The 27825-nt window shown below is 50.4% G+C and overlaps 1 protein-coding gene across 1 annotated transcript in view; it reads left to right on the top strand.

Annotated features, from left to right (window-relative positions):
• The window catches only part of METTL22 (methyltransferase 22, Kin17 lysine), an 88200-nt gene that overhangs the window by 54490 nt on the left and 5885 nt on the right, over nt 1–27825 (top strand). The gene's annotated exons all lie outside the window — the stretch shown is intronic.

Raw genomic sequence — 27825 nt, 5'->3', positions numbered from 1 at the left:
GTGTGTCTGCCGGGTTTTTACAGAATCGGGGTGGGGGTGGGGTGCCGGAGGGGGAGATCTAGCTACACCAGCACTTAAAAGCTCATTATATGGGTCTGTCCCCTCTTTCAGGACAGGAGAGCCAGGCAGAGCCAACAAGATTGATGGTGTTTTCATGAGTCTGGTGTTCCTTGTGGGCTTTCAAGGCAGGAATTTGCTGGCGAGAGAACAAAGAAGCCAGGAGCTTTCAGGGAGGTTTCAGAGTCTGGAGAGACGATGTAGTTTTGGAACAAGGAGGGCTCTCCCCTCCACGGTGGGATCTGTTGGGGGCGGGGGCAGCAGACTTCAGATTCCTGTTGGTCCCTCCCTGTGCAAACCACGCTCTCGTGTTGGTTCACTGCTGTCTGCCGAGCACCTGCTCTGTGCATGGCTGTGTGCTGGGTCCAGTTACCCTCTCTCGAAGCCGTAACAACCCTGTGAGTGGTTTCAGACTCGTTTTACAGATGCACAGCCTGAGAGCTGAGCAGGTCCAAGGGCATGGGCATCCGCCCTTATCCGGCCGGAGCCCGTGTCTCTGAGAACGTTTTCCCCACCTCTCTCTGAGTCTGTGCGAGGAGGAGCCCGGAGGAGGAGCCCGGGTCCGCCTGGGGACGTCCTTTGGAAAGGAAAGTGGCATATCGAGACCGCGTGGTTTGGGGAGAAAGTTGCTGAGTCTACAAGATAGCTCTGCGCTTGAGTTGGCACTGGGGGAGAGACCGGAGAACTCCTCCAAGATATCTCTTAAACCACCGGTCTGAGAAGCAGATGGTTTGTTTCGGCTGTGATAAGAGGCCGGTGACTTGATGTTCTTCCCATTTGCTGCAGGAGCCAAGTGATTGTAAAGATTGCGCTTCTCTGCATCTGTAGAATCACCCCCATAGCATTGTGCTCATGCTTCTGCAGAAAAGCTAGACAGCCAGATAGACAGGGGATCAAATCCCAATGGTCACTTATTTGATTCAAGAATGGGGGTGAGTTTTCCTTAACCTTCTGTGTGTCTCAGTTTCCCCATCTGCATGATGGCTCTGCCATGATGGCACAAGATGTCTGACCCCCAAAGGGCCCTTCAGCTCTCTTTGCCTTGTTTTCCTCATCCAGTCAGTGGGAAGACGTCTTCCCTGTGATGGAGCAATGTTTTATTTCAAAGCAAATAGCCCTCGTGATGAGCAGAGCCACACGGAGCAGTCCCTGGTGATAACCAACCAGAGCAGCTGGCCCCCAGGACACCCATCGTTCCTTGGGGCAGAGCAGTGGCCCCAGGGGAGCAGACAATCACACAGGGCACAGGATCTCAGAACCTGGGACCAGGAGGAACCTCTAAGCTGGTGGAGTCCAACTGATGCTTAAAGCCCCTCTTCTGCCTCCTAGATGAGAACACGCCCAGTCTCAGGAGTTGAACCCACCCCAGCAACACAAGGAGCTTCTTTAGTCATTGAACCTAAATCTGCCTGTTCTGGTTCTTTCTTTCCTCCTTCCTTCCTTCTTTCCTTCCTTCCTTCTTTCCTTCCTTCCTTCTTTCTTTCTAAGGGCTACACCTGCAGCACATGGAAGTTCCCAGGTGAGGGGTCAAATCACAGCTACAGCTCCCCGCCTACACCACAGCCACAGCAAAGTGGGATCCAACCTACACCACAGCTCATGGCAATGCCAGATTCTTGATCGAGGCCAGGGATCAAACCCACATCCTCTTGGATCCTAGCTGGGTTCTTAGCACGCTGATTCACAATGGGAATTCCTGGTTATTCCTTTTTGTGACTTATCCAAGGTCACAGCCATAGCACAAGGTACCGCTGGGCCTTGAACCCAGGTCTCAGTGATCAACTCACACCCATGGCCCCCTGTGTTGTTCGGGGTCCTATTGCTGCCTTCCGTTCTGCTCAGGACTCTGGGCACACAGCAGACCCACTGTGACCACGCAGGGCGACTCCTGGGAAGAAGGCTGTTCTCTCTGCTTGGAGAACTCTCTGGAGTCTGGGGAATCAGATTCTGACTGTGTCCCTGAGTCCCCATCAGCCCTTCTCGTCCGCAGATGCTGACCACCCAGTGGGAGGATTGCAGGGGAGGCAGGGCCATGTTTCCAGCAGCCAGCTTCCCTCTGGGGCAGGCCTAAGGGCACTGGTCTTGGACAGGCCTGTCCCAGCTGGCCCATGGCTGCGTACTTCCCCAGGAGAAAGCTACCCAGGGTGAGTGCCCATTGGTCGCTTTTAGTTTTTCCTCTTACAAAGTCAGCCCCCTGCCCCATCCCCCACCACGCAGACAGAGGTGTCCGCCTCCCAAGGACTTAGCAACATTCCACCCATAAGTTATATTTGGCGTCCACGATGAAATACAGGTGAAGAGGAGCTTGCATGCTGGGGCGGGGGCCAGATGCGTCCCTGCACAAATGGGAAACAGTGACGGGTGAAAATAAAAATTGGTGACTTTTGGTCATGGGAGTCAAGGAAGGCCTCTCTGCAGGGGTGATTTCTGGGCTGTGGAAGCCGAAGCGCTGGCCAGGCAGAGACAGGGAGGCACCTCCCCAGATTGGAGTAGGGTTCTGCCCAGCAGGTACAGGCAGGACCCTGCCCAGGACTTTGAGGTTACCATGAGAAGGTGGGGTTTTATCTTCTTTGCAATCAGACACCATTGGTAGGTTATTAACCAGGGAGTGACATGATCTGTTTCCCTTTAAAGCAGCCCCTCCAGCCGCCCCATGGAATGTGGATTGAACCGGGCATGAGGTGGCTGCTGCAACTACAGGCAGAGGTGGCTTGGATTCAGGTGGAGACCAGGGGGGTGGGGAATGTCCCGGAAATGCCTGGAATGAAGTCAGGACCTGAGGGAGTGGCGTCGGCGGTGCCTGGGCTCAGATCACAGCCCGAGTGATGGGTGTACGAGCTTGGGCCTTTCTTTCCTCGTGTGAGATTGCTAAGATGGAGGTGCCAACAGTGTGTAAATTGGAGTGTGTAAATTGGAGGTGACAGCGCCCGACTGTCGTGACTGTTAGAAAACACTCATGGAGATAATGCTGCGGTAACAAAGCACGACTTGAAACAATAAACATATTCCCTCACAGTGTGGGAGGCGAGAAGTCCAAAATCAAGAAGTCTGCAGGGCCTCCTGCTCCGTTGGCCTGAGCGTTCCTGCTGCCAGAGAGGGGATGGAGCAGCTTCCATCCCCCCGATCGCCAGCCCCAGGCCCCTAAAGGCCCCATCACAGTCTCAGAGGTGAGCCAAGAGATGGACAAGACGGGCTAGTGTCCTGGAGGTGTCCTCGCCCCCGACAACCGCCTGAGAAAGCAGGTACAGCCCTCGTTTTAAGGAAGCTGGGTTGAAAGAGGTGGAGCCAACAGGTAGGGACTAGAAGAGCCACTGTTTGAACTGGAACATGACCTAGGGTTTGTGTACTTTGCTTCCTGGCAAGGGCTTTCCTCCCATGACACCAGCTCCCGAAGGGCTGAGAAGGGGGCAGAGCCTCTCAAACGTAGTGACTTAAAACAGCAGCTGGAGTTCCCGTTGTGACCCAGCAGAAACAAATCCGACTAGGAACCATGAGGTTGCGGGTTCAATCCCTGGCCTTGCTCAGTGGGTTAAGGATCCGGCGTTGCTGTGAGTTGTGGTGTAGGTCGCAGACGCGGCTTGGATCCTGAGTTGCTTTGGCTGTGGCGTAGGCCAGCGGCTGCAGCTCCGATTGGACCCCTAGCCTGGAAACTTTCATATGCCATGGGTGCCACCCTAAAAAGACAAAAAAAGAGAAAGAAATGGCCAAACTGTTCTCCACAGTGTGCCATACTGATGGGTCAGAGTAGCCACAGGGCTTTTCCAGATTGAACAGGGTAGAGAGATGGACCCCCAGCTCTGGATGGGGGAGCAAGGTCACGGACAGGATCTGCAGGTGGGGAGGTATGGCTGTGGCACCTTGGAAACAAACGCCCACTGGTTAGTTCACTCTTACCTTCAGTGAGTATTTATTGACGCATCCGGCTCTGCCAGGGCGGCACCAGGACGGGAATATAGCCAAGAACATCCAACATGTGGTTCCTGCCATCTCAGAGCTCAGTTACTTGGAGAGAGTCCTGAACTAAAATTAGGCAATTAATTTTGGAGGAAGGGAGCTGGGTTTTCTAGATATTCCTTTTGTTCTTCCTTTTACCTTATTTTAATTTTTTTTTTTTTTTTTTTTGTCTTTTTGTCTTTTGTTGTTGTTGTTGTTGCTATTTCTTGGGCCGCTCCCGCGGCATATGGAGGTTCCCAGGCTAGGGGTTGAATCGGAGCTGTAGCCACCGGCCTACGCCAGAGCCACAGCAACGCGGGATCCGAGCCACATCTGCAACCTACACCACAGCTCACGGCAACGCCGGATCGTTAACCCACTGAGCAAGGGCAGGGACCGAACCCGCAACCTCATGGTTCCTAGTCGGATTCGTTAACCACTGCGCCACGACAGGAACTCCTCCTTTTACCTTATTTTAAATTGATGAAGGCTGCTGTATAGCTCAGGGAACTATATCCAATCACTTTTGATGGAACATGATGGAGAGTAACGTGAGAAAAAGAATGTGTGTGTGCATGTACATATATATATATGTGTGTGTGTGTGGACTGTATCACTTTGCATACAGCAGAAATTGACAGAACATTGTAAATCAACTCTAATTTAAAAATTAATAGGAGTTCCCATCATGGCTCAGTGGTTAACGAATCTGACCAGGAACCATGAGGTTGCAGGTTCGATCCCTGGCCTTGCTCAGTGGGTTAAGGATCCGGTGTTGTCTTGAGCTGTGGTGTAGGTTGCAGACTCAGCCTGGATCTGGCGTTGCTATGACTGTGGTGTAGGCTGGCAGCTGCAGCTCCAATTCAGCCCCTAACCTGGGAACCTCCATATGCTGCAGGTGCGGCTCTAGAAAGACAAAAAGACCAATCAATCAGTCAATTAATCAATAAAATTGATGGCTAGCTTTTGAGGAGGGAACATGTCCAGGGCATGCGAAAATTCCCAGGCCAGGGAATCAAACCCCTGCCACAGCAGTGACGCCAGATCCTTTGGCCACCAGGGAACTCTGAGGGATGGCTTCATGTGGCAAACCGCGCTAAACTTAACGCACAGCTCCTGAACGTTTTCACCGACAGAAACACCCACGGGTCCAGCACTGGATCACAAGCCAGACCATTCCCAACCCCAGGACATCCCTCAGGCCCCTTCCCAGTTAATAACCCCCAGAGATTAGCTGTGTCTGTTTTTGAACTTCCTATGAACAACCCCAACCCTTTGGTGTCAGACATCTCCCTGCACCCTGCTGGCAACACCCCACAATTAAGGCTGTGGTTAGAGGCTGTAGCGGGGCTGTGAAGGGACAGTAAGGCTATGAGTGCAGAGCTGAGTGAGACAACCAAGTCCAGGCTGAGTGAAACAAGACACGCAGAATGTACATACTGGGAGTTCCCGTTGTGGTGCAGTGGTTGACGAATCCAACTAGGAACCATGGGGTTGCAGGTTCGATCCCTGGCCTTGCTCAGTGGGTTAAGGACCCGGCTTTGCCGTGATCTGTGGTGTAGGTTGCAGACGCAGCTCGGATCCCGCGTTGCTGTGGTTCTGGCGTAAGCCGGCAGCTCTAGCTCCGATTGGACCCCTAGCCTGGGAACCTCCATATGCTGCGGGAGCGGCCCAAGAAATGGCAAAAAGACCAAAAAAAAAAAAAAAAAAGAGAGAGAGAGAGAATGTATATACTGGGAGTTCCAGTCACGGCTCAACAGAAATGAATCTGACTAGCATCCATGAGGACACAGATTCAATCCCTAGCCTCACTCAGGGGGTTAAGGATCTGGCGTTGCCATGAGCTGTGGTGTAGGTCGCAGACCCGGCTTGGATCCTGCATTACTGTGACTGTGGTGTGGGCCAGCAGCTGCAGCTCCGATTAAACCCCTTACCTGGGAACCTCCATATGCTGCAGGTGCGGCCCTAAAAATAAAAAAAAGTACGTACTGTATTTTGTATATTTTATATATAGATGTACATATATTCTAGATAATTCAAACTAGTCTGTTGTGACAACTGTTGGATCGCTGGTTGCCTAGGGATGGAGAGGTGTGGACGCTTAGACAGAGGAATTACAAAAGAGCAAGAAGAGGAAACTTTGGGGGTCATGGGTATATATTCATTATTTAGGGTGCAGTGATGATTTCGTGGGTTTATAGCATATCTAATTATATACACCTTAAATATGGCAGTTTATTGTTTGTCAGTTGTACCTCAGTAAAGCTGTTTTTAAACACTGGGGAACAAAAGAAAAGAGCCAAGTCCATGGAGGATCGTCCCCGTGCGAGTAACAGAGGAGCTCGCCCTTATCAAACACTTATCATGGGCCAGGCCCTGCCTCAGATTATCATGGGGACGATGAACTCATGGGCAGAAGGCCACAGGCTCTGGGACCATCCCCCTCGGGGTTGCACCGCACCTCTGCCGTTTACCTTCGGGCGTGACTCTGGGCCGGTTTCTTTATTTGTATTTTTTATTTTTTTGTCTTTTTAGGGCCACACTCATGGCATATGGAGGTTCCCAGGCCAGGGGTCCAATCGGAGCCACAGCTGCCGGCCTACACCACAGCAACGCCGGATCCTCAGCCCACTGAGCAAGGCCAGGGATTGAACCCTCAACTTCATGGCAACTTCATGGTTCCTAGTTGGATTCGTTTCCGCTGTGCCACGACGGGAACTCCAGGGCAGGTTTCTTCAGTCTCTCTGTGCCTTGGTTTCCCTTTTTGTACAATTGGAATAATGACAGTTGCCTGATAATTTCACAGATTTCAGCATTAAAAATAGACAGAAGCAGACAGGGAGCTCTGCTTTTACAGCTTGAGTCTTTCAGGGGTGTACAGAAGACAACTTTGTTTCTCTCTTTTTTTTTTTTTTTTTTTTAATTTTGTTTCTTTAACTGAAGTCTAGTTGAGTTACAATATTGTGTTAGTTTCAGGTGTCCAGCATAATGGTTTGGGGGTTTTGCAGATTATATTCCATTATAGGTTGTTATAAGATATTGGGTATAATTCCCTGTGCTGTACAGTAAATCTTTTGTTGCTTATCGATTTTATGTGTGGTAGTTTGTATCTGCTAACCCCATGCTTCTAATATCTCCCTCTACCCTCCTTCCTCCTTCTCCACTTTGGTAACCATGTCCGTGAATCTGCTTCTGTTTTGCATATAGGTTCGTTCATGTTATTTTCTTTTTTTTCATTTTTTTTATTACTCAAATGAATTTATCACATCTGTAGATGTATAATGATCATAACAATCTGATTTCACAGGATTTCTGTCCCACAGCCCAAGCACATTCCCCTACCCCCCAAACTGTCTCCTCCGGAGACCATAAGTTTTTCAATGTCTGTGAGTCAGCATCTGTTCTGCAAAGAAGTTCCGTCTGTCCTTTTTTCAGACATATTTTCTATATTCCACATATAAGTGGCATCATATAGCATTTTTCTTTCTCCATCTGACTCACTTCACTAAGTATAATATTCTCTAGGTCCATCCATGTTTCTGCAAATGGCAAGATTTTGTTCTTTTTCATAGCTGTGTAATATTCTTGTGTGTGTGTGTGTGTGTGTGTGTGTGTGTGATATCTTAAGCCAATTGTGTGTTGCTTGGGTTGCTTCCATGCCTTGGCGGCTGCTGCGAATGTGTGGGAGCTTGTATCTTTTTGAATTTGAGGGCACCTGGAAGCGTGGAGTGGCTTAGAGCCCCGTACAGGCACTGAAATTCAGGTGGAGTTGATGAATGCGGCTCTGTTGTCATTGTGCTGTTTTTACGGGGACCCTCTGTGTAGACCATGTGATACTGCTTTCCAGACACAAAAGTGATATACAAGTTTTCACTTAAGTCTTTTTTTTTTTCCTTTTTGGCTTCCCCGTGGCATATGGAGTTCCTGGGTCAGATCCAAGCCACACTTGCAATCTATGCTGCAGCTACAGCAGTGCCAGATCCTTAACCCCCTGTGCTGGGCTGGAATCATACCTGCATCCTGCGCGGCAGAGATGCTGCCAATTCCATTGCACCACAGCAAGAAGTCCTCACTTAAATTTTTTTCTGTTGGAGTTCCTGTCGTGGCACAGTGGTTAACGAATCTGACTAGGAACCATGAGGTTGCGGGTTCAATCCCTGGCCTTGCTCAGTGGGTTAAGGACCCAGCATTGCCATGAGCTGTGGTGTAGGTCGCAGACGCGGCTCAGATCCCACATTGCTGTGGCTCTGGCGTAGGCTGGTGGCTACAGCTCCGATTCAACCCCTAGCCTGGCAACCTCCATATGCTGCGGGAAGCAGCCCTAGAAAAGGCAAAAAGACAAAAAAAAGAAAAAAGAAAAATTCTGTTAAAAAAAAAATCAGAATGGGAATTCCTGCTGTGGTGCAACGGGATCCATGGCATCTTGGGAGCACCAGAACACAGGTTCAATCCCCAGCCGGGCAGAGTGGGTCAAGGACAGCATTGCTGCAGCTGTGGCTTAGGTCGCAACTGCGGCTCAGATCTGATCCCTGATGCAAGGAGCTCCATATGCTGCAGGGTGGCCAAAAAAGGGAAAAAAAAATTGTCAAGATAACTTCAAGGGGGAAAAAAAACGTCATAAATGTTGGTAATGCAGAAAAACAAGGTGGAACACAGCAGATGCTGGCTCTGGAGAAATACGTTCCTCCTGTGGTAGCAGGAAAAAGAGATAGTGTCTGAGGTGGAAGTGGTTCCACTCAAGCAGCGGGTGGGCGCCTCCTGCAAAGACTGAACTCTGGACATGGACAGACGTGGGTCACCAACACGTCATTAGGAAGATAGGATGGACCTGTAGTTTCCAGGCTCACAAAGCCTAGATCAGTGTTCAGCAAACTTTTTCCTTAAAGGGCTCATGGTCCATATGTTTGGCCATGAGGTCATGTGATTTCTGTCACAGCTACTCAGCTGCTGTTGTAACACTTAAGGGCGGCTGCCGGGGCCAGAAATAAACAAACGGAGGTAGATAGACCTGCATTTGCAAAATCAGCCGGCTGCAGCCTGCAGACCCATCACTGAGAATTGGAGTTCCCGGGCAGCCAAACCTCAGGACATCCTCCTTCCTGGCCCTCCAGGAATTAACTTTAACTCTGAGCTTCCCTTTCCTCTGTGTCTTGGGAGGACTAGAGAAGTTGCACTCTGTGTCACCCACACGTGCCCTGAACCCCCCCGGGCACTGCTGACCTACTTTCAACTTTCACACATTTACAAGGGGGATGGGAATCCAGTCTACCTGGTTCAAGGCCAGAAAAACGAACGTCCTTTTTTTAAATTTTATTTTATCTTATTTTATTACTCAAATGAATTTATCACATCTGTAGTTGTATAATGATCGTAACAATCTAAATTCACAGGATTTCCATCCCACAGCCCAAGCACATCCCCCCACCCCCCAAACTGTCCGAACGTCCTTTTTAGAGTCCATCTGGAAGGAAGCTCACCTCCCCACCCCCCTCACTTCCAGGAACCAGACCAAACACAGATCAAAGTTAGAGTGCCTGAGGCTCTCTGTTCATACCCAGTGTCAAGTTATTTAATACTTGTTTTCCTGGTTGTAATTAAATGTCTAGACACATTCGGCTGCCATCAGCTGAGGTGGCCCTCGCTTCCTGATATCGTTTGTTGGTATATTGTTAGAGACAGCAGGAGAGGCTGCTTTCAGGTTATTAGCGGTGATTCAGAAAATACAAAAACATGGGGAAAAAGGAGACTTCCCCTCCATAGCCCCATAGCCAAGGCAAAACAGTGTTGAACAGAAAAATGCATTTCTTTCCAGCCTTCCTTTCTTGGGTATGGGTTTATGGTTTGTTTTTGCACCTCTACAAAATTATGGCCAGACTGCATATAAAATTTTATGGTCTTTTCTCTCTCATTACATCCGCTTCAAAAATCATTCCCCTGCCTTTTTACGTGGTTTTCAGTAAATGATTGTGATCACAACTTATTTGAGCCGTCCTCTACTGTTGGTCGTTCACATTGTTTTCAGGGGTCCTTCTTCTAAATCCCACTGCTCTGAACAACGCTGAGCACAGAACTAATCCTTTATTTAGGATCAATTGCATTAGTTACATCTCTGGAGATGGCATTATCTGGGGTTGGGATGTTTAATATCTCTTGATTCCTTGAGGCTCCCTTGTTTTCCAAAAGGATTGGACCCCAGTGCTGTCCATCAGGGTCTGTTTGGAGAAAGAGCAAAGGTTAATGTTCTGACCCTCAGACCTGAGATCAGAAATGCAAATAGCCTAACTCCCAGATGGTTGGTAGGTTTGTTGGTTGGTTCGTTGGCTGGTTTTACCTTCTGGGTCTCATTTCAAAGAGAGGAAATGGACCCCACACACCCTCAATTTCGCAAAACCTTGAAGAGAAAGAAGGCAGGCCTCCCAGTGCTGGGGGCAAGCAGTGCAATTTCTAGAGTATAGCTATGTGCTAGCGAACTGGCCCATGTCTTAGGAGGACACCCGTCTAGACCCTGTGGGTTCGGACTCTGCACACAAGAGGATGTTGACCATTTCTTTCCATTATTGTTCGTTACAAGATACTGAATATCGTTCCCTGTGTTATAGAGTAGGACCGCGGCATCTGTTTCATGTGTGGTCGTGTGTCTCTGCCAGTCCTGAACTCCTGATTTATCCCTCCCTGTTCCTTCCCCCTTTGGTAACCATAAGCTTTTTTTCTATATCTGGGAGTATGTTTCTTTTTCTCTCTCTCTCTCTCTCTTTTTTTTTTTTTGGTCTTTTCAAGGCCTCACCTGCGGCATATGGAGGTTTCCAGGCTAGGGGTTGAATCGGAGCTATAGCTGCCAGCCTACACCACAGCCATAGCAACGTGGGATCTGAGCCATGTCTGCAACCTACACCACAGCTCATGGCAACACCAGATCCTTAACCTACTGAGCGAGGCCAGGGATCGAACCTGCGTCTTCTTGGATGCTAGTCAGGTTCGTTTCCACTGCACTACAACAGGAACTCCTGTGTGTATGTTTCCGTTTTGTATCATATTTTAGATTTCACAGGTAAGTGACATCATGTGATCGATGTCAGTATTTTATTTTTTTTATTTATAGTTGTTTTATGGTGGTGTGTCAATTTCTGCTGTACAACATAGCGACCCGGTCATATGTATACAGACATTCTTTTTCTCATTCTATCTTCCATCATGTTCTACCCCAAGCGATTGGATAGGATTCCCTGTGCTGTACAGTAGGATCTCATTGCTTATCCATTCCGAATGGAGTGGTTTTTTGTAATATAGTTGTGTCATTTGGAGAAGTTTCTTTTCTTTCATACCCTCAGCTCTCTGAGGGATTGTTTTCAGTAAACCTAGTACTTCTCTTTCCATGTTACAGATTTTTAAGTGTGGGGGAAATTTTGTGTTGAATTAGAGATCACAGCATGTGGAATACAAAAACTAGGGTTTGGAGTTCCCGTCGTGGCTCAGCGGAAACAAATCTGACTAGTATCCATGAGGACACAGGTTTAATCCCTGACCTGCTCGGTGGGTTGAGGATCTAACGTTGCCCTGAGCTATGCTGTGGGTCATAGATGCATCTCAGACCCTGAGTTGCTGTGGCTGTGGCTGTGACCTGCAACTGTAGCTCCGATTTGACCCCTAGCCTGGGAACCTCCATATGCCTTGGGTGCAGCCCTAAAAGGCAAAAAAACTAAAAATAAAAAATAAAAAGGAGAATGAATGAGAAATGGAAAGAGCATAGACTTTTCAGTCAGAAGGATCTGGGGGTATCGGGGCAGCAGCACTCTCTGTATGTTATTAGGGGATTACTCTTTGTGCCTCTTTGTCATCTGCAAAATAGAAGCAAAACTCCCTGCTAGAAAAGAGTTGCCTTGAGACTTAAATGAGATGGTACAGGTACAGTGCTTAGCTCGGTCCTAGGCACAAAATAGACACTCCGACAGAAACGACAGGTAGCTTGTTCTCCATGTGCTGGGAGTGGTTAGTGTTCAGAAGTGGGCTAAGGACACCTGAAGATAAACTGGTAACAGTAACTGTCACCGGTGTATCGCAATGATGTCATCATGCTGTTCTCACCTCCGTCGTCACCTTTGATCTTCGGAACCACCCTGGGAGGTGTGGTCAGCCCCTTATAGAACCAGAGAGGCAGACACACCACCCCTGCAAGGTCTGAGTGGGACCTAGAACCAAGCGTCAACCCCGTCCTGCTCCCTCGAAACCTGCCAAGCCTCAGCGTGTGTTCGAATCTTTGCTTCACTCTCTGGTTAGGTAGCTTCCGCAGTCTCCCCGACACAGGAGAACACCTTTGCCCAGCACAGCTGACCACTGCAGGGCTGACCTTACACAGCTGGGACTCTCAAAAGGGAGTATCAAAAGGCAGGAGTTGTCTGGGAGTATCAAAAGGCAGGAAAGGTATTTCTTGGGAAGAGCTGATGTTGACACTTGTGACAGAGCAGAGGCAGCCCCTAAAGCCCTGTTCCCCAGACACACGGGCTCACAGAAGTCTCGGGTGTAGACCCAAGCATAGGGGCTGCTGGGGACTCCGGAGACATTGCTCATTCATGAGCCTCTGCCACTTCTTTGACTTAAATTTTGATAAGTTGCTCTCCAAGGTATTTGTATGCATTCGTGCCCCCACCAGTGTGACCAGATATTTCGTGATGATAAGTCAGTGTAGAGAAAGCAGAGGGACAGTGACAGGGCAGCCAGGAGACCAGTCAGCTGTCCACCAAAGAAATGATGGGTGCCAGAACTGGGATGGGAGAAAGGAGAGCATGGAGACAAGAGCTAGTGTGGAAGTAAAATCCAAGGGTGTGGTACGGCGTGAAGGTGGCAGAAGAGAGGAATCCAGGGTGTGTCTCGGGTTTCTGGCTTGAATAAATGGGTTGACAGTGGGTTCTATGTACTGTGATGCTGAGCACAGGAAAGGGAATAGGTTGGGGGGAAGGGGAAAACTATGATTTTTGGCGGAGAACATGTGGAACTTAATGTGCAAAAGCCCCTCTTGGAACAGGGAAAAAGATTCAGGGATGGTGAATCATTCATGGAAACCTGAGATCTCCCAGGGATGCATGGATGAATAGGTGGATGGATGGATGGATAGATACATGGGTGGGCGGATGGATGGATAGATGGGTGGGTGGGTGGATGGATGGATGGCTGATTCAGAGCCTGGGTAGGTGTATAGATGGAAGAGAAGATAGATGGGTAAATGGATGGACAGGTGGATGGATATATGGATGAACAGCTAGATGATAGAAATCTAGATTTTATTCTACTGAGACTGAATTGGATGAAATTGCTGTTTTTGTTGTTTAAAATGATCAGATACTTTAATAAAAGCATGCTGAAGTATTTCAGGGGGAATTTACTAACATCTGCAGCTTACTTTGGAAGGCCTCAAACAGGGCGCGTCACTGGGTGGAGAGAGGGATGGGTGTGTGGGTGGACAGGTATTCGGTGTTAGATTGAACTTTACTGTGTGTTGGAAGTTGCCATAATAAATTCAGGGGAAATGTTTTTCAATAGTCAGATGTTGACATTTTTCATGTGCTTTCACCTAATGTTTACTCCTTATTTGGCCAAAAGATCCTTCCCAATTTCCTCTCTGTGGGATCACCACATCTGCCTTGCTAAGACTCCTTTGGCCTTATTTTTCCCAGAGTTGGGGGCTGAGGGATCACTGTCCCCCACACCACCCCCAGAGTTCAGGTCGAATGGTCCCAACGTGCTGATTACCCCACCGAGTTCGCCGGTATCTGGCTTGTAATAATTATAGATTTCCTCTGCGATTTGATCCCATCGGTTGCCACAGCAACGGCGAAATAGCTCGACTGAAGCGCTGTCACGGTGATTTAGAACCATTTAGAACCAACTCGTCTCTCCCTTGCAGCCTCCGGTCTGGGTGCCCCCCCCTTGCTGTCGTCATGGCAACTGATGAGCAGCATGTGACCGAAAGCTCTGCGTCCCCCCACCCTCCAGTCGCCCTCCCCATTTTTTGAACATTCTCACTTCTTCCACTGGGCCCCCTGTGGACAGGCATTGACCCCAGCTCAGGCTGTAATGGGGAGGCTAGATTAACCCCCCAGACTCCTCCCAGAGAGGGGGGTCCGATGGACTTTAAGAGCCAGGGCAGCCCCTCAGCCCCAGGAGGTCTTGGAGATGACCTGGCGCCCCTCAGAGCCCCTCAGGGCTGTGGCCCCATCACAGGCTGGATCTGCTGCAGCTGCCACCACCGAGTCCTGGGGAAGCCATTTAGGAAGCTGGAGTCTGCTTTGTAGCTTCAGGGATTCCTGAGCCTGTTAGAGAAAAATCTAGGGTGAGGCCCCCAGAAGGATAAAGGGGAAAAAAACAGCCTGTTTCAGAAAGTGCCAGAGCAGGTGCTTCGTGTGGCTCTTTTCCTTTCTGCTTCGGTCTGGAAAGTCTCTCCCTCTGAACCCCTCTCTCGCTCTCCCTTCCCTCCTCCCCACCTTCTCCCCATCCCTCTCCCTCTAAGCACTTGCTGAGAACCAGCCGAGCGCATCCTTTTCCAAATCTGCTTTGCTCCCGAGGACCCGTTTTCTCTCTCCTGCTTCTGAGCTCATGTTCTGGGGACGGCTTGGGAAGCTGGAGCAGCCTCCCGAGGGGGAGCTGGTACCCAGCGGCACTGCTTAGGATGAACCAGCGGCCGAGGCCCTGGGACTCTGCAGCATGGCATAGAGGAGGCGTTTAAAGCAGGCAGGAGCTGGGCTTGCTGCAGGACCCTGACGACCAGACTCTGTGAGTGCAGATGCGTGTCTCTCTGTCTGTCTGTCCATGTGTTTGCACGTATATGCTGACATGTAGAGGTGTGTCAGTGACCTGGTTATTTGTGGTGTTGGGTGTGCAAGTGTGTTGCGTGCAGGTGTATCCCTGTGCACGGGTGCAGGTGCACCTGTGTGTGGCTTTCTTTCTGAAGGACACACAGACCTACAGGACAGATTTCTCCTCCCTTTTTTTAATTTAATTTTTTATTGAGGTAGAGTCGACTTGTTTGAAATGTGGATGAGCTCCTTTAAAGTGGGAACAAAATATACAAAGATGGATGTTAAAACGATAGCTAAGGAGTTTGCATTCATCGGTAGTTTTGCAGAACCACTTTCGACATGCATCTGCCTTCTGGCCCCAGGAAATGAAGTGGCGGTCACCTTGCAAGGGCATTTTTGCTCAGACTCCCCGAAAGAGATCCTTCCTTTCTGTCCTAAGTGTTAAAACCACAGACAGACAGACAGACAGACACACGCACACACCCCCCTTTCTCTTTGAAACCCAGGAGAGTGGAAGGCTCAGGGGGGCGTGGTCGGGGGGGGGCATTTTGCTTTCTTTCTCCTCAAGACAGAAGGAGTTTGCTTGACAGCCTGGAAGGCTTATGTCCAGAGAGATGTGAGGAAACTTTGCATGGCGACACCCTCATGTCTCTTAAGTCTTTGTTTTGAATTTTTGGACCGAAGCAGCCTGGGCCCCAGAGGGCAGCAGGAGGGTGGCGGTTTACAAAGGGAGATTTCCTTTGCAGGATGAGATGTGGGAATCCTGGCAGCCTGCCACTTAAGATCTGCTGCGTCTTAGGGCGTGAGAGCGGGCAGCCTCGTCACCCCTGGAGGGGAATCCTTTGTGCTCCCCCATCCCCGAGTGTCTGGGAGGCTCGGCAGCTCTGGTTGAACGCTGACTCTGGTCTGGGCAGTACCATTGGCCTCTTGGAGCAGAGGACAGACCCAGAGACAAGGACCGGCCTCAGGAAGGTTCCAATCCACGGAGGCACAGACCCTGCTCATTCAGTGCAGTGCCCTCGCCCTCCGGGGCAGCGTTGCCACTTGTAATTTCAAGATACCACCCTCATTCCCTTCGCCGCAGCCTCTGTCTGCAGTGGCCTTGCCACCTTGGTCCACCTGCCAAAGCTCGAGTCACCTTTAAACATCCTCTGTCACTGATTCCAGGGAACCTCTAGCTTACACTCAGGTGGAGCCGATGCTAAACGCCCTCCTCTGCCTGCCCCCAAGCCCCCTGTACCTTTGGCATTGAGTCCCCTCTAGAGCTCTTTCTCCATGTGCCCATGACCTACAGTTTAGGTTTCAAGGACTTAAAGAGAAATCTATTAAGACGAAATGCATTCAAAGCAACTGGCCTGAGCTCTTAGACCATCAGTGGCGTGAAAGGCAAAATGGCTGAGCAGTGGTTCCAGGTTAAAAAGAGACGAAAGAGCCTTGCCCACAAGAGCCCTGATGAGTAATCCTGGGGTGGAAAACAGAAACAGCCACCAAAGACATTTTGGGGGGCACACAGGGGAATTTGAGTATCGATTATACTGGATAATAGTTATATCAATGATCAGTTTCCTGAAGGGGAAGTATCGCGTATCTCAGAACATGTGTGCTGAGGTTCAATAGAGAAGATCTATGCTCTTAGGAGACACAGGCTGAAGGATTAGGAGATGACTTAGCACCGTGTCTGCAACCATCTCTGAGAGATCTCCCAAGATCGATAACACACGCATAGATTGATGGGCAGATGGGATGGGTACCCTTGTGGCCAAGGATTCACAGTTGGTGGTTCCAGGATCACAGGTGGCTCTTGAGCCATGCTTGCAACTTTTCCGCAGGTTTGAAAAAGTTGGAGGGCCCACCACGTGCTGGGCACGCCGCCTAGCTCTGTACGTGGATTGCCTCTTTTCATCATCAGAGCAGCCTCAGGGCGGGCGGGCTCTATCATACCCATTTTCTGGTTGAGAAAACAGAGGTAGAGCCAGATTCAAGCCCCAACCAAAACCCACGTGATGCCCCTCTTCCACTGCCACCCTTCTTGTGACATTCCTAAGGATAACTCAGCAGTCTTGCACACTGCCAGTCCCAGTCTGAGTGACCTCACCTCTTTACTGTGGGGCAGAGGTTATGAGCACTGGATCTAGAGCCAGCCTGGGTTTGTATCCTGGTTCACCTACGTAGTGGCTGTGTGTTGTTGGGCAAGTGACTTAACCTCTCTGTGCTTCCATTTCCCACCTCCTCCCTTTTTATTTTTATTTTTTAAATTAAAAATAATTTTTAAAAATCTTTTTGGCCACCTCGCAGTATTTGGAGTTCCCAGGCCAGGGCTCAGATCCCAGCCACAGCTGTGACCTATGGCAACACCAGATCCTTAACCTACTGTGCCAGGCCGGGGATCGAACCTGCGTCCCAGCACTCCAGAGATGCTGCTGCTCCCATTGCACCACAGCGGGAACGCCTTATTTTAATTTTGTTGGTAGGAGAGGATGATAATTGTTACTACTTCAGAGGATTGTTCTAAAAGTTAGGCATTCCCTGGTGGCTCAGCTGGTTAAGGATCCAGAGTTGTCACTGCTGTGGCTCAAGTTTGATCCCTGGCCCAGAAATTTATTTTGAGCACAGCCAAAAATAAATTAATCAATTAATTAAAATTAAAGGCACAAACAACAAAGTCCTACTATATAGCACAGAGAACTATATTCAATATACTCTAATAAAACGGAAATATATATATATAATACATACATGTTATTTTATACACACACACACACACATATATATATGTATATATATCTGAATCACTTTGCTGGACACCAGAAACTAACACAACAACTGTAAATCAACTACATTTCAATTTAAAAATAAAAGCTAGGAGTTCCCGTCGTGGTGCAGTGGTTAAGGAATCCGACTAGGAACCATGAGGTTGCGTGTTCGGTCCCTGCCCTTGCTCAGTGGGTTAACGATCCGGCGTTGCCGTGAGCTGTGGTGTAGGTTGCAGACGCGGCTCAGATCCCGCGTTGCTGTGGCTCTGGCGTAGGCCGGTGGCTACAGCTCCGATTCAACCCCTAGCCTGGGAACCTCCATATGCCGCGGGAGCGGCCCAAGAAATAGCAACAACAACAACAACAACAACAACAACAAAAAAAAGACCAAAAAATAAATAAATAAATAAAAGCTAAAGGCAGTGCTATATGTAAAAGCTTAAAAAAGGGTTTGGCCCAGAGTAAGTGACTGCTGAATATTTGTTGCTGCTCTTGTTGTTATTTTTGTTCTTTTAACCTCAGCACCCCTGCCTCAGCTAGTGATGGATAAACCAGAGGGTTTTCTTCTTCCGCACCCAGTGTTGGCTTGCTTTCTAGAGCTGCCCTCTTGGGCAGGTGGCCCCTCGTGAATACTCCGAGGTCTTGGTGGGGTGGGAGTCAGGGAGGTGCCTGCTTAACCCGCCTCTTCCCAGCAGAACTGCCCTCCATGACTTGCCTGCAAACCAGTGACTCAGGTGCCCTATAAAGCCCTTCGAGGAAGCATACACCTGTTCAGGCAGAGCCCATAAGCCTGTGAGCTCACCAGAGTCTCCAGAGTTTGTTTTGTGTTGCTTCCCCACCTTAATATAATAGGGGTGACTCCTCAGAGTGATCCAAGAAAGAACCCAGATGGGGAGTGTTCATTCCTGGCTCTTTGGTCTTGTGAACCAGATGTTCCGCACACTTGAAAAGTCATCCTGAGAGCAGTCTGGGGGGGGGGGGTCAGGGCCTGGTGGGGGTCATCTCAGTCCTGAGCAGGGTGGGGGGCTCCTCAGTCATGCCGGTTCCCTTCCTTCATCCCCCTTCCAAGGAGGTGGACAGGAAGGAAGGACATCACCGTAGTGACCACAGAACCCAGGCTGCCTCGGCGGGACCCTGTGCCTGGAGCAGCTCCCGTCGTGCACAGTTTGCTGAGCAGTCTCTGCATGTGATGTGGTGTCGATGCTTCGGGACATGCTGGGTGTCGCTGGCTGTCAGGTTATGCCGACGGCCCTCATCACAGTGTGACCTGATCTTGCTTGGTTACTCATTGCCCATCTCTTCTTCTGGTCCCACCACTGCCACCTGGATCCTTAGTGTTGAGTCTTCAGGGGGTAGTGATCAGGAAATAGCAGCGCCTGATGCCGGACCCATTAATGAATGAATGAATGAAAACATGAATTTCGCAAGCCAAATGCAGAGTCAGAGATGTGAACAGATTGTCACATTACAGGTGAATAGGAAAAGAGTATGTGTATAATTCTAGGGAGTTCCCTGGTGGCCTAGTGGTTGAGACATGGCTCTTTCACTGCTGCAGCCTGGGTTCAATCCCTGGTCTGGAGCAAGTCAGGACAAGAAAGACGGATACCATATGATATCACTTATATGTGGAATCTAAAATGTGGCACAAATGAACCTGTCTACAGAAAAGAAACAGACTTGTGGTTGCCGGGGTCGGGGGGAGTGGGATGGACTGGGAGGTGGGCGTCAGTAGATGCAAACTATTCCATTTAGAATGGATAAGCAATGAGGTCCTGCTGTTCAGCCCAGGGAGCTCTGTCAATCACTTGGGATAGAACATGATGGAAGAAAATATAAGAGGAGTGTATGTGTATGTATGACTGGCTCACTGTGCTGTACAGCAGACATTGGCACAACACTGGAAATCAACTCTACTTGAAAAAAATATCCCTGGTCTGGGAACTGAGATCCCACTTCAAGTTGCTGCTTGCCACAGCCAAAAAAAGGAAAAAAAAAAAGGCGTTTCCGTCACGGCTCAGTGGTTAAAGGAACCCAGCTAGGAACCATAAGGGGTTGGATCCCTGGCCTCGATCAGTGGGTTAAGGATCCAGTGTTGCTGAGAGCTGTGGTGTAGATCACAGACGCGGCTCGGATCTGGCGTGGCCATGACTGTGGTGTAGGCCGGCAGCTGTGGCTCTGATTTGACCCCTAGCCTGGGAACCTCCATATGCCACAGGTGTGGCCCTAAAAAGACAAAAAAAAAAAAAATCTGACTTGTCTAAACATGAGAGTGTTGACTGTTGGAACTAGGTGGTAGGTATAGCCGAGTTTGTCTTGTGTGTTTGAAAATTTATATTTAAAAGGGGGGAGGAGTTCCCGTCGTGGCGCAGTGGTTAACGAATCCGACTAGGAACTGTGAGGTTGCGGGTTCGGTCCCTGGCCTTGCTCAGTGGGTTAACGATCCAGCATTGTCGTGAGCTGTGGTGTAGGTCGCAGACGTGGCTCGGATCCTGCGTTGCTGTGGCTCTGGCCTAGGCCATAGGCCGGTGGCTGCAGCTCCAATTCAACCCCTAGCCTGGGAACCTCCATATGCTGCAGGAGCGGCCCAAGAAATAGCAAAAAATAGTAATAATAAAAATAAAATAAAAAGGGGGGCAGGAGGCGGCAGTTCCGTTGTGGCTCAGCAGTAACAAACATAATTAGTATCCATGAGGACATGGGTTTGATCCCTGGCATCATCCAGTGGGTTAAGGATTCAGTGTTGCCATGAGCTGTGGTGTAGGTCGCAAATGTGGTTCGGATCCTGCGTTGCTGTGGCTGTGGTGTAGGCTGGCGGCTACAGCTCCGATTGGACCCCTAGCCTGGGAACTTCCATATGCTGTGAGTGTGGCCTTGAAAAGTCAAAAAAAAAAAAAAAAAAAGAAAAGAAAAGAGAAAAAAGAGGAATGACTGCTGAAGAAATAGAGGTAAGTAGCATCTAACCCTGAATCGAGAGTCAGGAAGGTTTCTTGGGGTAGATGGCCGGAGATGGCCACTCTGAGCAGGTGGACAAGAGTTAAGGGAATATCCACAGAGGGTCGGGGGCAGAGAGGCCATTCCAACAGACATGACCTTGTAGGTGACGACCTGGAGGCAGGAAAGAACAGAGTGTGTGCAGGTCAGTGTCATACAGGGCCTCGGGGACAGGTGCCCAGCCAAGCAGCTGGGCTTTATCCTGGGAGGAGCGGGGGGCCAAGGCCTATTCAAGTGAGAGAGCCTCTGAGTCAGCCGTGCCAGGCGGAAAAATAAGATGGTTTCCATTTAAAGCCTTCAAACTGTTCCCGCAACCCTGTCTTTTTGCCTGGAGGTTGGCTGGGGGTTTTGTGTCTCACGAGGTATCCTTTTAGAGATGTGTGTTTGTTCCTTAGGGAATTTGTTTCCCTAAAAGTATCAAAGAGCCATAAAATGGAGGCCTTTTCTGGAGGGAAGTTGGAGAGCAGCTACTGATGAGAGGGGGGTGTGAGGACCCCTGGGTGGGCTGGAGGATGTGGCCGGGGTTACATTCCCTCCCAGTGTTACTGAGTCCGAATGTGTGATTCTGTGTGTGGACAAAGCCCCGGGGGAGCAGTTCATGTTTCGCACTCAAGTGACACGCTTTCCAGCCTTGCACGTCGGTAATCCTCAGCATCTGTGATCAGCCCTCCTCCCCAGTTCATGTTCCAGCTCTTTCTTTGGTGCCAAGTTTTGTCCTTGGGTCCCCACTCGTATCTATAAAGAAGCCAAACCAGGAGTTGGGAGCCGTAGGGTCAGGGGCTTCAGCTGTGTGCCCTCCGCGGTCCAGGGGGAAGACTCCCTAAACCGACAGATTTCATCAAATGTCTCAGACACCCGCCAGGTGGGGGGCGAGCAGGGAGTAAGGCTGCCCTGAGGATCTGGCCCACCCAGAAGGACTGTCATGGGATTGACAGCCATCAGCAGCAAGGGAAGAGCCTGCTTGATTGATTGGTTCCGAAGGCAATGAGTCGGGGGCCTTTTCTTTACTCTGTTCTTGGACCTCCCCCTCCCCTTCGATGTCTGTCCTGCACCAAAATGTTTAAAGAGTTGGCTGGAAGAATTAGGAAGCAGGAAAATGTAGGCAACGGGAGTTCCCGTCATGGCGCAGCAGAAACGAATCCATCTGGGAACCATGAGGCTGCAGGTTCCATCCCTGGCCTCGCTCAGTGGGTTAAGGATCCGGCGTTGCTGTGAGCTATGGTGTAGGTCTCAGACATGGCTCGGATCCTGCACTGCTGTGGCTGTGGCGTAGGCTGGATTGGCTCCCATTGGACCCCCTAGCCTGGGAACCTCTATATTCTGTGGATGAAGCCCTAAAAAGCAAAAAGAGAAGAAAGAAAAGGTAGGCAAATTCTGTGTCACACATTGCTGTATAAAACATCCAGTAAGCATTCTGTTACCTGGAGCTGTCCTGAGTTCCGTGGAGTTGTAAAGATGCCACTTCTCCAACCGCAAGGACCTCACATGCCATAGGGCGGGATAGGACTCCTAGTGGAATTTGAGCCTCTGCACCTCGGAAGAGACTGTGGGACTAGAGTTGGGGTGTAGCGGTTCCCCCTGTGGTGCAGTGTGTTAAGAATCCGACTGCAGGAGTTCCCATCATGGCGCAGTGGTTAATGAATCCGACTAGGAACCATGAGGTTGCGGGTTCGGTCCCTGCCCTTGCTCAGTGGGTTAACGATCCGGCGTTGCCGTGAGCTGTGGTGTAGGTTGCAGACGCGGCTTGGGTCCCGCATTGTTGTGGCTCTGGCGTAGGCCGGTGGCCACAGCTCCGATTCGACCCCTAGCCTGGGAACCTCCATATGCCACGGGAGCGGCCCAAGAAATGGCAAAAAGACAAAAAAAAAAAAAAAAAAAAGAATCCGACTGCAGGGTCACTGCAGAAGCGTGGGTTTGATCCCTGGCCTGGCGCAGCGGGTTAAGGATCCAGTGTTGTTGCAGCTGCACCTGTGGCTCAGATTCAGTCCCTGGCCTGGGAACTTCCATATGCTGCTGGTGAGGCCATTAGATAAATAAATAATTTTTTTAAAAGAAAACATAAAAAAAAGGAGTTGGGGTGTAGGGAAAGTGCCAGGTGTGGGCTGAGGTTAGGAGTGAGTATGTGGCCAAGATGCAGGCCTTCAGGAGGGCGGCAGACAGTGATAGCTGTTGGTGTGGAGTTGTTTTGTCCCCGTAAAGGAGATGTGTATTGGTCTCAGTTACGGATGAGGCTTCTGGGTAAGGACCGTGACCACCAACCAGGTTTCGTGCCCAGATCTTGGCCCTGGTTCTAACCCAGCTCCAGCTGTGTGTCCTCGTGCAAGTGGCAGAACCTCTCTGTGCCTATTCCCTCACCTGGAAGATGGGAAGAGGAGTATTGGCCTTCCAGGAGTAGGTGAGATGGCGCGGGTGACATGTGGCACAGTAAGCGTTCATTCTCGGAATCGTAGCAGAGCCCGCATTGGGCTTAAATGCAAGATCCTTTGAGTTACTGAGCAGTTATTTCCAAGGGACTGTTGGAATGCCGTCAGGCACACACCGGAACTCAAATCACCAAAAAAGTGTTCCCAGGAGTTCTTGTCATGGCTCAGAGGAAACAAACCTGACTTGTATCCATGAAGATGTGGATTCGATCCCTGGCCTCGCTCGGTGGGCTAAGGATCCCGAATTGCTGTGGCTGTGGTGTGGGCCGGCAGCTGTAGCTCCAATTGGACCCCTAGCCTGGGAACGTCCATATGCCACACCTGTGGCCCTAAAAAGAAAAAAAAAAGTGTTTCCAAGTTGCCCAAGGTGCTGACTCAGAAGCAAATCAATGGCCTGGTTTGTTAACTGCTGTGGTATTCGCATACTTCGCACTTCCCACTTCCCGGAGTCCTTACAATGATGTGGTTTCTTCGAAGCATGTGTCCTCCCATCAGGGTGACCTTATCTGTTTGTGGCTGCCCCCGCCCCATGTGGGACCGCTGGGTCCCGAGGACAGAGGAGGGCATGTGCCTGCTCTGCAGGGACCTGCAGGCAGACTCATTACAGGCGCCCCGTTAACACTGGTGAGGCTGAGCCAACAGACGCCTGTGTGTGGGCCTGGGTCAGCTTCTGCAGCTCTGGTACAAGCACCCTTCCCAACGCAGTTTCTGTTCTCTCGCTCCTGCTCCCTTGTAGGGTGGGAAATCCAAGCTAGCCCAGCCGTTTGCATCTTTCTACACATTTCCTGCCCCCAGCACAGAGCCTCCGTCTCTTCCGTTCGGAGAGCTTGGATTTGAGGCATATCTGTTCTTTTCTCCCTTTGCTCTGTTCCGGCGACGCGGTGTTCTTGCCCCCTGCGTGTGAGGCTTACGTTCACCGCATCCTTCTTAATGGAGCCTGGTGGGCAGGTGAACCTGGAGGCAGAAGCCTGAGGATGGGAGAGGCTGGGGCAGACCAGCTTCTGTCTCCTGGAAGCGGGACCTTCAGCCTCAAGCTCACAGCACTTGAGGCTGTACAAGAAATGCCTTCCCTCGAAGATCGAGGGTTCTTTGGAAACTGAGAACACACATGGCCTGGGAGGAGTGTCCCCGTCCACAGCCTCGCGCAGGCTTCAGGCGGCCAGAACCAAATTCTATGCCTCTCAACCACATGGGTAGGTTTTATTCTCCCCATTTTTCAGACAAGGAAACTGAGCCTTGGGGAGCTGAGCAATTTCCCAGAGGCGTCAAGCCGATAGACAGCACATTTGGACCCAAATTCTGGCTTGTGTTACTTTCTCAAATGCACCCTCAGCCCATCTTAGGCGTCGACACTTGTCTGCTTCCAAAAACAGTATTCCTCTCTCCTTGTACAAGCCCCTGACGATTGTGTGACACTCCATGAGGCAGGTTAGGAAATCATGAATTCGAGGAGGGAGGGGGGGCCAAGGTTGTTTTTGCAAACAAAGTGGAGGGGTGGGGGTGGGGGTGGGGGTGGGGTGGTGGCAGGGGGTGGAGGAGGAGAGCCAGCTCTGAGATAAAACCTTCTGTCCCAAGGCCACCATTACAGCCCGTGAATGAGGCCCTGCTAACCATCTGCAATGGCCAGGGCTCTGGCTTTATTGGTTGCCATGGCGACCCCCAGCCTTGACAATGGAGGCCCACTTAGCTGAGGGTGTCATTGTGTCCCACTGAGCCTGCAGAAAAGCCACCGGCTAGGGCTGCAGACAGGAAAGGAATGTCCCCAGCCTCTGCCAGCGCTTTTGTCTCAGACTCAAGAGCATATAGGAGAATGAGAAAGAGCATCTTTGGGGCCCCAGGGAGGCCCACGGGATCCAGCTCTAGCCAGTGACACATGCAAAGCCTTTGTGTTCACGGGGCCTGGGAGGCAGCACAGTGGAGATATGAGCCCACCTTGATAGGGCAGGGCATTCACAGAGTATTTACTGTTTATTCGGTGATTGCTCTGGGGCAGGGGGTACAGCAGGGACTGTCCCACGTTCGCCCTCTGCTAGTCCATGAGTTAGGTGCAGTTGGTATTGCCCCACTGTACAGAGGGGGAAGCTGAGGCACAGAGAGATTCCTTACATTGCCCAAGGTCACACAGTAGGCAAAAGAGGCTGCCCTGCACACCATCTCCCTAAGGCCCCACCCTAGTCTTCTCTTTCCCTTCTTTTTCATTTCTGGGCTGTTCAGTTTGGTTGCCCACGCCCACAGCATGTAGAAGTTCCTGGGCCAGGGATCGAACCCGCACCCTGGCAGTGACCCAAGCCTCTGCAGTGACAATGCTGATCCTTAATCCTTAACCCGGAGAACTCCTGGGATGTTTAACTTTCAACATGGGAAAGCATTCCCATGGATCTGGGTGCTCCGCAGACCTGGATCCAGCACAGGGTCCACCATCCAACCTTAGGAAGGTGGTTCTAACCCTGCCTGGGGAACTTCACCAAGGCCCAGGTCACATCCGTGCGGGTGGAGCGCTCTAGACCTTGACCTCCGAGCCTGTCATCCAAGGCAGATCCTGAAGTGACACGGAAGGTCCATCCAGAGCAGGTGAGCGGTGAACAGCCAGCTCTTTGACGTTTATTCTCCCTCCAGAGCAAATAGGAAGTTTTTTGTTTTTTTTTTTTGTTTTTTTTTTGCCCTTTCCCCTGAATTCCTTCCACCGTATTGATTTAAACATTCCCTTCACCCAGCCCAACCCACCCTCCAAATGCACCCGGCAGATAAGAGGGAGCCGAGAGAACTAATTAGCATTTTAATTAAAGGAAAGGGGCTAGGGAGTGGCGGGCGGAACTTGGGCTCCCATATCTGGAGAGACCAGGGTTTCAGCTTGTTTCCACTGAACCACACAGTAAGAAACAGCATTCGTGGTAGGTGCTCCGTGTCTGAAACAAAGACCATTCCCCTTGGCCGTGTACCCCGATGGTTCCTATTCTATTTCATTTATTGAGTGATTGAAATTTCTCTTTTGGTTCTGATCTCATCAAGGAGAAAATTTCCTGTCTGATGGCTGGCCCGCCTTTAACAGCTGTCTAATAGCTGCCAGACGCCAGCCCCAACCTTATCCAGCTTTTAAAGGAACAGCCTGCCTTGGTTTTACTACCTGCTTTCCCCGGTCACCTTTGTTTGCAGCAAATGAAACTTTCAGGGACAGGGGCTGGGGCGTGACTCGTAAGGGCTGCAGGAAAAGAATTTCATAAATGTTAAAGAGCAAGGTGATTTCAAGAAATACATTAAGGAGTTCCCACTGGGGCTCAGCAGGTTAAGAACCCAACTAGTGTCTATGAGGATGTGGGTTTGATCCCTGGCCTTCCTTAGTGAGTTAAGGATCCAGCATTGCCACAAGGTGCAGCATAGGTCGCGGATGTGGCTTGGATCTGGCGTTGCTGTGGCTGTGATGTAGGCCAGCAGCTGCAGCTCCAACTTAACCCCTAGCCTGGGAACCTCCATATGCCACAGGTGCAGCCCTAAAAAAGCAAAAGACAAAGAGAAGCAGTATAGTAAGTGATTACATGTTATAGGAGATGATGAATGTGAGCAAGAAGTACTGTGCTGTGAAGAGGTTTGGAAAACGCAGGGGCACACAGGATTTCAGGGACCGGGGTGCCAGCAGCCAGTCCGGGTTCCATGAGTCTGGGATTTCTTGGCCCCAAGCCTCGCGTGTACCAGTGCTCCGAAAGCTCCCCCTCCGACCCAGCATCCCTCAAGCCACCGATCCTTTTTCCAGATGCGCTGCAGGTTGCAGAGATCTTGGCAGGGCGATGCGGGTCCCACTGCTGGGGTAGGACTGGGGGTGGGAAGCTGTGCTGCAGGGGCTTCTCAGTAAACTGCTCGCCAGATGCTTTTCAGGGTCAGAAGGGGCCTTGGAAACAATGCCGTCCAACACCCACATTTTACGGTTGAGGAAATTGAGGCAGGAGCGGGATGTGGCTTTGGTTCCTGAGCCACGCGAGGGCTATGGTGGACAGCTAGTGACACGGGGACTTCAGATTGAGAGGAGGGGGGTATTGGCAAATTGTTGTTTTAATGCAAACTTCAGACCCACTCACTAATTTTAACTATGAGTCCTCAGGTCTATCTTAAAAGGAGCAGGTGACTGTCCCCCTGTCCCAGCTGAGATGCGTTGAGTGCAGGAGCTGTGCTGAGAGCTTTGAGTACCTGGTGAACAGGGAAAACTCAATCCCCACCCTCTCGGGGTTGGCATCTTTCTAAGTGTGACCAGAGGGTTTTAGGCAGAAGAGTGATGTAAGATGAGTCATCCTTTTAAAAAATCAGAGATCTGAGTTCCCAGTGTGGCTCGTCCAGTGGTAATGAACCCAACTAGTATCCACGAGGACATGAGCATGATCCCTGGCCTTGGGTTAAGGATCTGGCATTGCCATGAGCTGTGGTGTATGTCGCAGATGGGCTTGGACCTGATGTTGCTGTGGCTGTGGTGTAGGCCAGCGATTCCACCCCAGCCTAGGAACCTCCACATGCTGCAAGTGAGGCCTTAAAAAGACAAAAAAAAAAAAAAAAAAAAAAAGAGACCAATTAGAAGACAGATAGAAGGAGAGCCAGAGAGAGAGAGAGCGAGAGCCTTGAAACCGCCACCCCAGGATGCCTTTGCTCCTCCAGGCCAAATGCGGGGCAGCTTGCACCAGAGCCCTTTGGGACTGGCCCCCAGCAAGACCCCTGGGCACCCAGACCTCTGCAGGGGAAGGGAGCCTCCCTTGTGGCCAGCTTGCCCCAGAGGAGCCCCAGAGCAAGTCCACAGGGAGAGTCTGCCTGTCTCCTGGCCCCTCTCCTCAGTGACCCCAGAAACCTCCAGGAATCTCAAGACAGCAGAGGTCTGGAATCAGCAGCAGAGAATGTGAA

Source organism: Sus scrofa, chromosome 3 (genome assembly GCF_054392235.1).
Source record: "Sus scrofa isolate SSC_HxYL_T2T_F1_AM1 chromosome 3, Sscrofa_HxYL_maternal_Yorkshire_Landrace_v2.0, whole genome shotgun sequence".
Classification (NCBI taxonomy): domain Eukaryota; kingdom Metazoa; phylum Chordata; class Mammalia; order Artiodactyla; family Suidae; genus Sus; species Sus scrofa.
The sequence above is the reverse complement of the archived record's forward strand: the minus strand, read 5'-3'. Positions and strand labels throughout refer to the sequence as shown.